Here is a 12,018-nt window from a genome sequence, read left to right as displayed (position 1 = left end):
AGTGGGAGATGCTTAAATCAGCTCGTGTGTGTCAAGGAATAGAGAGGAGAGCAGATGATACAGACAACTGAGACACTATTTCCACTGGTCCCTGCCTTCCGCCTCTCATCTACTCAATCATTCGGGGATTTACATACCCCTGATGCTATAGCTTAACAAAGGAAATAATGACAAACTTGAAAGAGAACCGGCACCCAGAACTCTTATGTCGTAGAGTCTGTATGATTCTTAGCCAAAGAGGCAACATCCTTGATTCACTTAGTTCTTAGGGGGCATCAGTGTCTCCCTCAATGTTTATAAGTAGTATTTATTGCCTTACCACATTCATTCACAGACAGCACCTAACATTCTGCTTTATTTGCTTTCCTTTTAAGCTACCATCGATCCACTAGTAATAATAAATTAAAATCTATGAACTCAAAGTCAGAACATGATTTTTGTATATTCCTGACATCTCTTTATAGGATCATTTCCAAGTGAGATTCTACTAATTATGTTAGACCTCAGGGTTTCAGACACATTGTATTCATTGTTCCTAATTTATATGCCATCAGTCGTCATCACTGGACTATGGTTGCGTTTCTTTTTCTTCATTCATTTCTACATCTGTATTGAATAAATCAAATAAATCCATTGATAATAATATAATGAATACATGATTCCAAGACCCCAGAACAAGATACTTAACTACCCCAAATACAGTAGACAGAATCATTGCCCATGTAGACTTCACCTCTGTGATTAATGAACCTCAATATTGATTAAACAACATAATGTTTCCTTACTGGTTAAGCTTCATTATTATTTTTATATTTAGACATAGTTAATTTTTATCATCTGTATTACTTTTAATACTATGGAGAAGCCCTTAAACAAATGACCCAAGGAGTTCCCGTCGTGGCAGAGCGGAAACAAATCTGACTGGAACCGTGAGGTTGCCGGTTCGATCCCTGGCCTCGCTCAGTGGGTTAAGGATCCGGTGGTGCCGTGAGCTGTGGGGTAGGTCACAGACGTGGCTTGGATCTGGCATAAAAAGACAAAAAAGCCAAAAAAAAAAAAAAACCCAAACCAAGACAAGAACTTTGACTTCTACTCACCTTTGTCTCTTTCCCAACACGGAGGCAACGTGACAACCTTAATCACAGAAGTTGAAATCAGCTTAGAGGATCCATTCTGAACAGTACCAAGCAGAGAAGATGATAAAAAGATTGAGACATTCAATCCATTCATTCACTGTTTCCAGCATTCATATACATAGTCATTTGGGAATTTACTTATTCATTTATTCATTTATTTTTGACTATCCAACAGCCAGTTGATTTTATTACCTCACAGCACAACGTATTAAAAGAATTCAAAGACAGAATTGGTTAACGGCAAAATTATTTTATTTTGCTCTTAATAAATTAAGCATTAAGACTGTAACTGACTCAGAGCAGAAGCTATGACTTCTCATTGTCTACAACTCCTTCGTCAAAGATGTAATTCACATGATCCACTTAAAGTTGATTTCAATTCATATCAGCGTTATTTTCCGTACCATACATGTTAGGCATGAGTAGTATTTCTGCCTCTTCGTCTTTGCTTAACCGTTGGTTTATTTACTCTGCCATTTATTCTTTTAGAATAAGATTTTGTAAAATTCACGACACAAAGACCAAAAATGACATCTGTGTATATTCCAGACATCTGCCTATGGAATCACTTTACACAAAAGGAATGGCCAGATTTCTTCATGTTGGGCCTCGGAGTTCCCGACACCCAAGGACTCATCGTATGTAACTCATAAGCCACCTGTCATCATGATCGATTGGCCCAGGTGTGGGGCCCTTTCTTCCCTCTCATCGCTATTTATTTACCGATCGATTTGTCAATCCACTCATAAGAATGACATAAATATCTGTGAATCAGAAAGAGCATAAGATCCTTAATATCCCTAATTTCTATCTATGGAATCATTAGCCTCATCAAATATACCTCTTTCATTAATTGTCATCTTTGATGCAAACACCCATTAATCAACACAACATTTCATGTCAGTTCTGTATTTACCCATGGACCATGACTAGCCTTCTTTGAATATATTTAACGCTATTTTTTTATCAGTACCGTGAATAAGCGAAACCCAAACTAAGAGAAGAATCTGTTACACCATCTGCACGTACTTACTTGCGCACAGGACCACCAGTGCAGCTCCTGTGATGGCCAAATGCTTAATCGGTTCAGGTGCATCAGTTCTGAGAAATACAAAGCAGAGCAGATGATAATAATAATGAGAGGCCCTTTCCTGGTAATGCGCACTTCAACTTTCATAGAGTCAGTCACTTAGGAATACAAGGGATCATGTGTATCAATTTATTCTTTTTTGTTGTTGTTCGCTCCCGTGGCCTACGGACGTTCCCAGGCTGGGGATGGAACCCATGCCACAGTGGCAACCAGAGCCACAGCAGTGACAAGGCAGGATTCTTAACCTGATGAACCATGAGGGAACGCTTATGAATTTATTCTTAATGAACAAAACCACAGGAAGCTTTACGCAGACCAAGAAGGAGACTTGTGTCACTTCCGGTCTGTATCAGACTCGGACAAAGAAGTCAGACCTGTGAACTGTTTCCATTTCCTAGTGAATTTCACATTTTCTTTTTTTTTTTTTTGAACGGTTTTTTTATCGCCTGCACCACGTATATGAAGAGAATAAATACGCTTCAATCTCTTCCTCTTAACTTACCTATCCGCTCATTGTTTATTTGGGCCATTTTTTTTTAACAGTACACTCAAAATTCGTAAACACAATCCAAGAAAATCGATCTTTTATTTTCCTAACACTCATCTATAATAGCATATCAAGTAGAGGTGACAGATTACAGTTCTTTTTATCGGACCTCAGCGTTTCAGACACGTGGTATTTATCATCCATGACGCATGCGCCATCAGTCATCATCCTTGGTCCACGTATGGGCCTCTTGGTCTTCATGCTTATCTGCATACGTGCATCGATTCATTCCTTAACTACCAGCAGTAACTCTATTTCATTTTTAACCGCACAGTGGAATATCTGAGAGTTAAAAAAAAAAGCCCTCAAAGACATGAATTTGTTTACTGTGTTTCTCACATGGGTCTGCAGAGCACGGGACCACGGAAGATGCTTAAATCCACTAGCGGGCATCCAATCTGAGGGGTACAGAGCACAGCAGGTGGCCAAACAGTTGAGACTTTCTCTAAATGGGTCCTTATTTTTATCATTTTGTTTACTCTGTCATGAACATGTCCATTTTCCTAATGTAAACACATTTATAAGCATAAGTATAAATAATATAATGAGGTGACCCTTCGACAAAGGATTCTAACATCTGTCCACAGGATGTCTTCAAACAGAGGCAACAGACTCTATTTCATTTTTTATTGGACCTCAGAGTTTCAGACACAAAGTAGTCATCGTCCATGACTCGTACTCCACCAACCGTCATCACTGGTCCACATCTGAGCCTCTGATGGGGGTTCTGGACTATACTTCACACTTTTAACAATGCAGGGAACACCCTTTCAAAGAACTTCTTAAGGATGAGAACGTTAGCCTTTACTCACCTTCCTCGCTAGCTCTTCACACACGGGAGAAGCCACGGGCAATGTCTGCACCGGCTTGAGAGCATCCACCCTGGGGCAGGATAGACAAAGCGGACGACCACAGTTCTCAGCCTCTGCCTTCGCCGTCGGCTTTTGCTTTAATCATTTCATGCGTCCATTTCCACAAGTATTTATTATTTGTTCAGGTCATATGTACATAGGACATAAATACGCACATAATACGAAATTGACCTCATCTCCTTGAGACAGACCCAGGCTTTTAAAACTGAGTCTTACTAATCAGTGTCAGTGGCTGTATGAGCCTCAGAAAAAGAGAATACCACTGGCCCACTTCTCTCTTAACAGGCATCAGTTTCTTCAGTTTATACTGATAGTATTTCTTGGAGTTCCCATCATGACTCAGTGGTTAACGAACCCAACGAGTATCCATGAGGACACGGGTTCGATTCCTAACCTCGCTCAGCTGGTTAATAAGGATCTGGAGTTGCCATGAGCTGTGGTGTAGGTCGAAGACGCAGCTTGGACCTGGCATTGCTGTGGCTCGGGTGTAGGCCAGCAGCTGTAGCTCCGATTTGACCCCTGGCCTGGGAGCCTCCATATGCCGCAGGTGCGGCTCTAAAAAGATAAAAGACAAAAAAAAAAAAAAAATAGCATTTCTTGCCTTGCTACATACATTCATGAGGAGACAAGGCTTCATCCTCATATTTATTCATTTGTAGTTTGTGTATTGGTTCTTTCATTGATCCATTTATATTAACAATATAGAAATCATGAATCCAAAATTACAAGGACAATAGCCTTCTATTCTAACATCGAACCAGAGGATTATTTGCAAGAGAAGAAACAGATTCTGTTTTATTTTATTTTTTTGAATTATCTATTTTTTCAATAAAAGAATAGTTGATAATTTTACCTTTTTGTTTATTTATTTATTGTCTCTTGTCTTTTTAGGTCCGCACCCGTGGTACATGAAGGTTCCCAGGCTAGGGGGTCTCATTGGAGCTGTACCTGCCAGCCTACAGCACAGCCACAGCAACGTGGAATCCGAGCCACATCTGCAACCTACACCACAGCTCATGGCAATACCGGATCCTCAACCCATGGAGCGAGGCCAGGGATCATACCTGCAACCTCATGGTTCCTAGTCAGATTTCGCCTCCACGACGGGAACTCCAAAGAAGAGCTGATTTTAAACGTTGTGCCAATTTCTACTGTAAAGTGACCCAGTCATATATAGAGATACATTCTTTTCATATTCCTTTCTATCACGGACTACCCTCAAGAGAATGGATACAGCTCCTGGTGCTGTACAGTAGCATCGCATTGCTTACCCAGGCTAAATGTAATAGTTTGCATCTGCCAACCCCAAGACGAGCGGCATTCATCACATGAGACTCGTACGCCACTGGTCCTCACCAGCGCTCTGGGAATGGGCTCTTCTTCATTCTCGTCTACATTTGTTTACACATTAAGTCATCAATCCGCTAATAACAGCTAAGTAAATTTATATGAATAATACAAATGCAAGAGCGAAAGCCTTCAGCATCTCTATCGTTTTTCCTTAGATTCACTGCTTAATTGAATACACCTCTTTCATTAATTGTGATCACCGCAGAAAGAGATGAATCAAAGTGATGGGTCAGACATTTCCAATTTAATCCCTGGACCATAATCAATCTTTTTTCTTGTATTTAATACTTTCTGAATTGTTACAGTGATACGCTAAGCAAGTCGCCCAGACCAAGATAAGAACTTTGACTGGCACTCACATTGGACTTGATGGTTCTGGACAGAGATGCTGCCTTGACGTCCTGAACGTGGTGGCTTGGGTGAGTTCAGTGCTCTTTCTGAGAAGAACAAAGCAAGGCAACCAGAACAAGATGGAAACATTATCTCCATGGCCATGTGCACTCCACCTTCCATGCAGTCCGTCACGGAACGACGCATTAATTGGGGATAATCCTAATTTTCTCTTTAAAACATGAATAATGGTGGCATACTTGCTACTGGCCCAGAATAAGAACGTCTCTATTACTATTGGCCACAGAGGTGAGAGACTTGAACCACCTACGCCTCTTAATGGAATTCAGCATCCTCAAAGCATCCTAATCGCTCTTCTTGCCTCACTCTAGACCTGACGATGGCGCATGCACCATGCTCTTCATCCTCACATGTTTATCTTTGTTCATTGACTCTTAAATGGCTCTATTTATGGGAAGAGAATCACAATCTAGAAAAATAATCGAAGCAAACAGCCCCTTTTGATTCCTAAAATCAGTCTACAGGAGCGCTTCAAACAGAGGCAACAGAAGCTCTTTTTGTGGTGCTGGACCTCAGACTTCCAGACATGAAGTAGTCATCGTTCAAGACTCGTACTCCACCAACCGTCATCATTGATCCACGCTTCAGCCTCTGGTCCCTTCCTCCTCCAGGACAGTATCTCATTACCTAATGCCCGGCTCACCGCCATTCATTTTTAAAACCCTACGATGCATACACGCACACAACAAAAACAAAGAATAAGAACTGTGAACATTCTACATCTGTCCACAGAATCATAGATCATATCGATGTCTCTCTTCCACTAATTATTCTTAATTGACCATAAATGGATGGATAAATATAATCCCTAGTAATAATCCATTATTTATCCCTGGCCATGGTTGGCCAACAAATACCCCATTTTCAAAAACCTGTCCAGTGAAGACATGAACTTTATTACCCACTCTGGTCTCTATACGCCCAGACGTGGAGGCAACCGGAGAACGTGACCATGAGAGAATTTTCCAGTCATCTCGTCGAGTCCAGTCTGAGAAAAACAAGGTAGAGAAGACAAATTTCTTTAAAATGAGGATTTTGTGTAAATTGCTTTTTCCTCCACATTTTATTTATTCAATCTGGTAATTACTAATTTTTCATACTTTAGGTTTCTTTTCTCTCCACAAAAGCAATAGCCTCAAATTTGGGACTGACCTAGAAAATGCAATTGACTCTAATCACCAAAGACTAGATGATCCTTAGCCAAAGCGGTGACACCCCCACTCCATTTATTCCTAAAGAGCCATCAGTGTTTTCAACTTATATTAATAATAATTCCTGCCGCACCACATGTACTCACAGCTAGAAAATGCATCGTCCCTTATTTATTTATACTTCTTTCAAGGCTCTATCACTGACCCATCAACAATGATAAAAGTAATCAGTGAACCCAGGGTGAAACAGGAGCTCTGTATTCTCCTCGTATCTGCCAACGGGATCATGTCCACCAGTGGGATTCAATTGGTTCTGTTTGAGGTTGGACCTGAGCCTCCAGACACATATTATTCACCACCCATGACTTATCTGCCACCAACGTGTCTTCACTGGTCCAGCCTTGGGTCTCTTGTTCTTTGTTCATTTCTACATTTATGTCAAGAAAATCACTAATTCATGGATAATAATAAAATGAACACCTAATTCACAAAATCCAAGACCAAGATCCTTGACTATCCCCAACATCTGTCCGTAGAATTATTTTTCACAAACAAATCTCAATGATGCACTGCTCAACCGATGACTCAACATAATGTTTCCTACCGTATTTATCATTGGGCAGGAGTACATTTTTTAGTATGCATAATATATATTTGGCTGCACCTGAAGCCTGCGGAAGTTCATGGCCTGGGGATCAAACCCACACCACAGCAGTGACCCCAGCCACAGGAGTGACAATGCTGGATTCTTAACCCCCACTCCATTTATTCCTAAAGAGCCATCAGTGTTTTTAATAATTTTTAATAATTCAGTAATTTTTAATAATTCAAGGAATAAATTGACAGAACACTGTAAATCAACCGTAATAAAAATTTTCAATTAAAAAAATTTCAATGACGACCTTTACACAAATCATCCCATCGAAGACGACAACCCCGACCATTACTTGCCTTGGTCTTTTACAAAACGGTGGCAGCAGGACAGTCTTGATCGTGGCAGAAGCTGAAATCAGCTGAGGCGTTGATTCTGAATAATGCCAAGCACAGCAGGTGATACAAAGTTTGATATTCTCTTCATAGATCCATTCTTCCCACCATTCATATACATGGTCGTTTAGACATTTTTAAATTTATGGCAATATGTATGTTTTTCCCTTATTAACAAGCATCCAGCTTGCACTAGACTCAGATAATTAACTGGCTCTCACTTATCACTGTATATATCATCCTTACCCAAAAAGGCATGATACATTTGATCCATTATCAAATTTAACTTGTATTAATATTATTAATATTATTCTCTTTGCTACATATTTAGTAATGAACAAGTCTTAGCCTCTTCATTTTTAGTCATTTATAGATTTGTTTATTCTGCCATTAACATTATAATAATAATATTTTTAAAAATCGCATGAACCACAAAGAATAAAACAAGGTCCCTCTCTATTCCTGACATCTGTCTGCAGGAACAGTTCCAAGAGAGACGTGGACTAGATTGCTTTGTTTTAATTTTTTAAATAATTTCTCATTGACGTATAGTTGATTTACCATGTTGTGCCAGTTTCTGCTGAACAACAAAGTGACCCAGGCATCCACATACACAGTCTTTCTCGCACATTCTCTCTGCTGGACCTCAGAGTTTCAGACACATAGTATTCATCGTATATACGACTCATGCGCCATCAGTCGTCATCATTGGTCCAAGCTTCAGACTCTTCTTCTTCATTCTCCTCCACATCTGCTAACTGGTCCATATATTAATTCATGAATTACAATAAAATAACTCTCTGTGAATCAAAACACTCAAGGAAACGGAGCTCTCATTGTGGCTCAGTAGGTTATGAACCCGACCAGTATCCATGAGGAAGCAGGTTCAATCCCTGGCCTCACTCAGGATCTGGCATGGCCATGAGCTGTGGTGTAGGTCGCAGACACGGCTCAGATCCCCTGTTGCTGTGGCTGTGGTGTAGGCTGGCAGCTGCAGCTCTGATTCAACCCCTAGCCTGGGAACTTTCCTAGGCCACAGGTGCAGCTCTAAAAAGAAAAAAGAAAAAAACACCTCAAGGACAAGATCCTTAAGCATCCCTAACTATAGAATCTCTTGCCTCAGTGAATATACTTATTTCAATAATCACCCTCATTGTAGCAAATATCAATTAATCAACATAATGGATCATGTCGATTCAGTATTTTTCATTGGGCCATGTTTGGCCTTCTCTAGATGTAGTTAACAATTTGTAATCTTACTCTGAATATCCAACCCAAACCATCTAAACCATGAGCAGAATCTATTACTCACATTGCTCTCCATGCTCTTACACAGGAAGTCATCCAGGGAGCGTCTGACCACAACCAAAAGCTCAGACAGGTGCCAGTATATCCATTCTGAGGCATGCGCAGCAGGAGAAATAATAACAATACTGAGAGGTTCTACTGATCCTTATTAACAAGCATCAAGGTTGCAATAGACTCAGTTAACTGACGGTCACTTCTCCTTCCACCTTCCTGCAGTCAGTCACTTAGGAATATAATACATTCAGATCATATCTATCATTTTCCTCTTTAAAAAAAGAACAGTATCAAATCCGACACTACCACAGAATAAGAACCTTGAAGTTATTCATCGTCTAGGTCATTCTTAGCCAAAGGGGTCAGACGCTTGAGCCATTTACATTTCCTGATGAACTTCAGGACTTTAAATCAATGTGAATAGTTTTGACTGCCAAGCCACATATACTAAGAGTGAAGTAAAAAACCAACAACCCAATGGAAAAATGGGCAAAAGAACTGAATAGACATTTCTCCAAAGAAGACATACAGATGGTCAACAGGCACATGAAAAAATGCTCAATATCACTGATTATTAGAGAAATGCAAGTCAAAACTACTATGAGGTCCACCTCACACCTGTCAGAATGGCCATCATTAACAAATAACAACTGCTGGAGAGGGTGTGGAAAAAAAAGGGTACCCTCCTACACTGTTAGTGGGAATGTAAATTGGTACAACCACTATGGAAAACAGTATGGAGGTACCTCAGAAAACTAAATATAGAACTACCATACGACCCAGCAATCCCACTCCTGAGCATATATCCGGACAAAACTTTCTTTGAAAAAGATACATGCACCTGTATGTTCACTGCAGCATTATTCACAATCGCCAAGACATGGAAATAACCTAAATGTCCATTGACAGATGAATGGATTAAGAAGCTGTGATATATATACACAGTGGAATACTACTCAGCCATAAAAAAGAACAAAATAATGCCCTTTGCAGCAACATGGATGGAACTAGAGACTCTCATACTAAGTGAAATACGTCAGAAAGAGAAAGACAAATACCGTATGGATATCACTTATATCTGGAATCTAATATGCTGCACAAATGGATCTTCCCACAGAAAAGAAACACATGGACTTGGAGAACAGACTTGTGGTTGCCAAGGGGGAGGGGGAGGGAGTGGCATGGACTGGGAGTCTGGGATTAATAGATGCAAACTATTGCATTTAGAGTGGATAAGCAATGAGATCCTGCTTCATAGCGCGGGGAACTATATCTAGTCACTTATGATGGAACATGATGGAGGATAATGTGAGAAAAAGAATGTGTACATATATGTGTGTGTGTGAGTGTGTGTGTGTGACTGGATCACTTTGCTGTACAGTAGAAATTGACGGAACACTGTAAACCAACTATAATGGAAAAAACAAAAATCATTAAAACAAGAGTGAAGATGCTTCACCCTCTTCATCTTAACTTATTTCCACTTGTACACTGATTACGTCTTTGGACCATTTTTTTACCGTAAAATCAAAATTCATCAACACAAACCAGGAAAACTGCTCTCTTATTTTCCTGACATCTGTCTATAATAGCATATCAAGTAGAGGTGACAGATTATAGTTCTTTTTATGGGACCTCAGCGTTTCAGACACATGGTACTCATCCCCCATGACTCTCATGCGCCATCAGTCGTCATCCTTGGTCCATACATGGGCCGCCTGGTCCTCACGTCATCTGCATAAGTGCATCGATTCGCTCATTAACTACTGAGAGTAACTCTATTTCACACTTTTAACAATACAGTGAATATCCGAGAGTAAAAAAAAGCCTTCAGAGATATGAATTTGCTTACTGCATTGCTCACATGGGTCTGTAGAGCACAGGACCGTGAAAGACGCTGAAATCTGCTAGCGTGCGTCCGATCTGAGGACTACAGAGCAGAGCAGATGGAAAAAAACTTGAGACTGTCTCTAAATCGATCCTAGTTTTCTCCATTTTGCTTGCTCAGTCATAAAAGTATGTGGTATTTTTCATGTCTTATACCTATATATGAGCATGGCTATAAATACAACACGACCCTTCGAAACAGAGATAACACCACTGGTCCACTTATTTCTTCACATGCCTTAGTTTCTGCAATTTATATGAATAGTATTTCTTGCCTCACCACATATACTCAGAGTTGATAACGCTTCATTTTGTTTTTATGTTGTTCCATTTTGTTTATTAGTTCTATCACTGATGCATTCGTATTAATAATATCAAAATTTAGGAATCCAAAATGAGAAGAACGATATCCTTCTGTACTCCTAACGTCCATCCATAGCATGATGTGCGAGAAAGGAAACAGACGAGCTTTCGCTCTGGGTTGGACCCCGGACTTCCAGACACGTGCCATTCATGGTATATGACTCAAGCATCACCAGCTGTCATCACTGGTCCAGGTTTGGACCTCTTTTCGTTCAACCCACCTACTTCTGTTTAGTGAGGAATTCATCGTTTTTTTTTTTTAATTAGAGTAAAATTGATTTATAACATTGTGCCACTTTCTGCTGTACAGCATAGTGACCCAGTCAAACAACACACATACACACACATACACGTTCTTTTTCTCATACTACCTACCATCATGTTCTATCCCAAGATATGGGTTATGGCATCACTGTACGAATAGTGATTAACTATCTACGGATCACACAACCTCAAGGACAAGAGCCTTCAGTATCCTCACTGTTTTTCTTGAGAACCACTGCCTAATTGAACATACTTCTTTCATTAATCATCCTCATGAGTCTAAAGATAGACTAAGCAACATATTATTTCATACATTTTTCCAATTTAATCACCAGACCATGTAAGTATTTTTCCTTATATTGATTTTTTTTTTTTTTTTTGGCCATGCTTGGAGTTCCTGGCCAAGGATCAAATGTGTGCCACAGCAATGACAATGCCAGATCCTTAATCTGCTGTGCCACCTGGGAACTCCCATGCTGAATATTTTTTAAAATATTTTACTCACATTGGTTTTCACATGCAGGCTAATTCATAGACTGTAGACCAAGGCTCATGCTTAAATCAGCCTGAGTGTGTCCATTCTAAAATGTAGAAAGTAGGGAGTCCCCATTGTGTCTCGGTGATAATGAACCCGACTAGTATCCATGAGGATACAGGT

General features: G+C 40.0%; 1 long non-coding RNA gene, 6 other non-coding genes and 3 pseudogenes across 11 annotated transcripts in view; all 10 read right to left on the bottom strand.

Annotated features, from left to right (window-relative positions):
* LOC102163738 (uncharacterized) overlaps positions 1 to 12,018 on the bottom strand; it is a 236,099-nt gene that overhangs the window by 173,654 nt on the left and 50,427 nt on the right. For 3 of the 5 annotated variants that reach the window (XR_014811404.1, XR_014811402.1, XR_014811405.1), the window contains exons 15-22: positions 8,857 to 8,942; positions 8,106 to 8,302; positions 7,509 to 7,584; positions 6,312 to 6,394; positions 5,355 to 5,432; positions 3,586 to 3,655; positions 2,170 to 2,237; positions 1,098 to 1,173 (exon numbers count right to left, since the gene is read on the bottom strand). This is a non-coding gene — a long non-coding RNA (uncharacterized LOC102163738). Of the gene's footprint in view, positions 1 to 1,097; positions 1,174 to 2,169; positions 2,238 to 3,585; positions 3,656 to 5,354; positions 5,433 to 6,307; positions 6,395 to 7,508; positions 7,585 to 8,105; positions 8,303 to 8,856; positions 8,943 to 12,018 lie in introns of all 5 variants that reach the window. The other 2 variants (XR_014811401.1, XR_014811403.1) reach the window with 2 other exon arrangements.
* On the bottom strand, positions 497 to 571 carry LOC146401945 (small nucleolar RNA SNORD113/SNORD114 family). The gene has a single exon (XR_014811693.1). It is a non-coding gene; the product is annotated as a small nucleolar RNA SNORD113/SNORD114 family (small nucleolar RNA).
* LOC146401944 (small nucleolar RNA SNORD113/SNORD114 family) lies at positions 1,739 to 1,818 on the bottom strand (annotated as a pseudogene).
* Positions 2,877 to 2,951, bottom strand: LOC146401943 (small nucleolar RNA SNORD113/SNORD114 family). The gene has a single exon (XR_014811699.1). It is a non-coding gene; the product is annotated as a small nucleolar RNA SNORD113/SNORD114 family (small nucleolar RNA).
* On the bottom strand, positions 3,403 to 3,477 carry LOC146401942 (small nucleolar RNA SNORD113/SNORD114 family). Its single transcript, XR_014811621.1, has one exon. It is a non-coding gene; the product is annotated as a small nucleolar RNA SNORD113/SNORD114 family (small nucleolar RNA).
* Positions 5,912 to 5,986, bottom strand: LOC146401941 (small nucleolar RNA SNORD113/SNORD114 family). Its single transcript, XR_014811624.1, has one exon. It is a non-coding gene; the product is annotated as a small nucleolar RNA SNORD113/SNORD114 family (small nucleolar RNA).
* LOC146401940 (small nucleolar RNA SNORD113/SNORD114 family) lies at positions 6,881 to 6,955 on the bottom strand. Its single transcript, XR_014811713.1, has one exon. It is a non-coding gene; the product is annotated as a small nucleolar RNA SNORD113/SNORD114 family (small nucleolar RNA).
* LOC146401939 (small nucleolar RNA SNORD113/SNORD114 family) lies at positions 8,184 to 8,260 on the bottom strand (annotated as a pseudogene).
* LOC146401938 (small nucleolar RNA SNORD113/SNORD114 family) lies at positions 10,476 to 10,552 on the bottom strand (annotated as a pseudogene).
* LOC146401937 (small nucleolar RNA SNORD113/SNORD114 family) lies at positions 11,215 to 11,289 on the bottom strand. Its single transcript, XR_014811694.1, has one exon. It is a non-coding gene; the product is annotated as a small nucleolar RNA SNORD113/SNORD114 family (small nucleolar RNA).

The sequence above is a fragment of the Sus scrofa genome, chromosome 7 (assembly GCF_054392235.1).
Source record: "Sus scrofa isolate SSC_HxYL_T2T_F1_AM1 chromosome 7, Sscrofa_HxYL_maternal_Yorkshire_Landrace_v2.0, whole genome shotgun sequence".
NCBI classification, from domain to species: domain Eukaryota; kingdom Metazoa; phylum Chordata; class Mammalia; order Artiodactyla; family Suidae; genus Sus; species Sus scrofa.
Note: the sequence above shows the minus strand (reverse complement) of the source record. Positions and strands in the feature narration are given on the sequence as shown.